At 46.8% G+C, this 2,500-nt stretch overlaps 1 protein-coding gene across 1 annotated transcript in view; it reads right to left on the reverse strand.

The window, feature by feature from the left end:
• The window catches only part of LOC113829180 (neural-cadherin), a 166,436-nt gene that overhangs the window by 94,199 nt on the left and 69,737 nt on the right, over window positions 1–2,500 (reverse strand). The gene's annotated exons all lie outside the window — the stretch shown is intronic.

The following is a 2,500-nucleotide window of genomic DNA, read 5'->3' on the forward strand; positions in this document are numbered from 1 at the left end:
TCCTCCATCTCTCTCTCTTTCTCCCCCCTCTCTCTCTCTCTCTCTCTCTCTCTCTCTCTTTCCATTCCTCCCTCCCTCCCTCACTTCCTCTCTCTCTCTCTCTTTCTCTATCTCAATCTCTCTCTCTTTCCCTTCCCCTCTCTCTCTCTCTCTCTCTCTCTCCCTCCCTCCCTCTCCTCCCTCTCTCTCTCTCTCTCTCCCTCTCTCTCTCTCTCTCTCTCCTCCCTCTCTCTCCTCTCTCTCTCTCTCTCTCTCTCTCTCTCTCTCTCTCTCTCTCTCTCTCTCTCTCTCTCTCTCTCTCTCTCTCTCTCTCTCTCTCTCTCTCCTTCTCCATCCCTCTCCCTCTCTCTTTCGGAGGAAATACACTTGTCTAAGGGAAGAAAAGTCCTTCAAACCTGCCTGGGAAAGAATTATCTCGAGCAATTTCTTGGAACAACTGCTCCGACTGCATTTATAAAACTTCAAGCAAGGAAGAGGTTTTAAAAATCTTGGGACACATAACCTGCTGACGTATACAAGCACGCACGCGGAGGAACGTACTGCATGATGCTTCCAGGATCCGTATTAAGTATGCATTGACTTTTCTTTATCGGCGAGTCTCGATAACAGGGCAAAGACACGGAAGAATGGACCTGCATGCATACGTTTTATCCGTATGTTTACGAATATGTCTATTGATATTTTCTATCTACGTGTCTATTTATAAGGACTATGTAACTATTCATATTATGCATGTATCTACGTCTATGTATGTATCTATATGTCTATATATCTATCTATATATGTCTATGTATCTATCTATATGTCTATGTATGTCTATATGTCTATGTATCTATCTATATGTCTATATATCTATATCTATCTATCTATTCATATCTATCTATTCATATCTATCTACCTATCATCTATCTATTCATGCCTTTCTATCTATCCATCTATCTACATCTATCTAGATTTATCTCTCTATCTATTCATATCTTTCCATCTATCTATCTAGCTATATTTATCTAGATTTATCTATCTATCTATTCATATCTTATAATCTATCCAGCTATCTATATCTATCTATAATTATTTATCTATCTAATTACATCTATTTATCTATTTATCTATCCATCTTTCAATATATCTATCTGTTATCTATTTATCGCCTTCTTCTTTGTCTAAATCCATATAAGGTGAAGCTGGGAATCTAAGACTGCATGATATCTTTCTTTCTCTCTTTCTCTCTCTCTCTCTCTCTCTCTCTCTCTCTCTCTCTCTCTCTCTCTCTCTTTCTTTATATATATATATATATATATATATATATATATATATATATATATCTCACTCTCTCTCTCTCCCCCTCTCTCTCTTTCTCTCTCTCTCTCTCTCTCTCTCTCTCTCTCTCTCTCTCTCTCTCTCTCTCTCTCTCTCTCTCTCTCTCTCTCTCTCTCTCTCTCTTCCCCTCCCAACATTCCAACGTACCTTGCTCCCTCCCTCCTTCCTTTTTACCCTCCCACCTTCACCCCTTCCCTCCCTCCTTCTCTCCCTCATCTCTCCCTCTCCCCCCCGCCATCTACCTCCTCTTTCCCTCTCCTTCCCTCCCACATCTACCTCCTCTCTCCCTCTCCTTCCCTCCCACATCTACCTCCTCTCTCCTTCTCCTTCCCCCCACATCTACCTCCTCTCTCCCTCTCCTTCCTCCCCCCTACATCTACCTCTCCTTCTCTCCCTCTCCTTCCCTCCCACATCTGCCTCCTCTCTCCCTCTCCTTCCCTCCCTACATCTACCTCTCCCTCTCCCTCCTTCCCTCCCACATCTACCTCCTCTCTCCCTCTCCTTCCCTCCCCATCTGCCTCCTCTCTCCCTCCTTTCCCTCCCACATCTACCTCCTCTCTCCCTCTCCTTCCCTCCACATCTACCTCCTCTCTCCCCCTTCCTCCCCACATCTACCTCCTCTCCCTCTCCTTCCCTCCCACATCTACCTCCTCCTCCTCTCTCCTTCCCTCCCCCTACATCTACCTCCTCTCCCTCTCCTTCCCTCCCACATCTACCTACTCTCTCCCTCTCCTTCCCTCCCGAATTTACCTCCTCTCTCCCTCCTTCCCTCCCCCTACATCTACCTCCTCTCTCCCTCTCCTTCCTTCCCACATCTACCTGCTCTCTCCCTCTCCTTCCCTCCCGCATCTACCTCCTCTCTCCCTCTCCTTCCCCCACATCTACCCCTCCTCTCTCCCTCTCCTTCTTCCACATCTACCTCCTCTCTCCCTCCTTCTTCCACATCTACCTCCTCTCTCCCACATCCACCTCCTCTCTCCCTCTCCTTCCCTCCCTACATCTACCTCCCTCTCTCCCTCTCCTTCCCCCCACATCTACCTCCTCTCTCCCTCTCCTTCTTCCACATCTACCTCCTCTCTCCCTCTCCTTCTTCCACATCTACCCTCCTCTCTCCCACATCCACCTCCTCTCTCCCTCTCCTTCCCTCCTACATCTACCTCCTCTCTCCCTCTCCTTCTCT

This window comes from Penaeus vannamei, chromosome 11 (genome assembly GCF_042767895.1).
Source record: "Penaeus vannamei isolate JL-2024 chromosome 11, ASM4276789v1, whole genome shotgun sequence".
In the NCBI taxonomy this organism is placed as follows: Eukaryota; Metazoa; Arthropoda; class Malacostraca; order Decapoda; family Penaeidae; genus Penaeus; species Penaeus vannamei.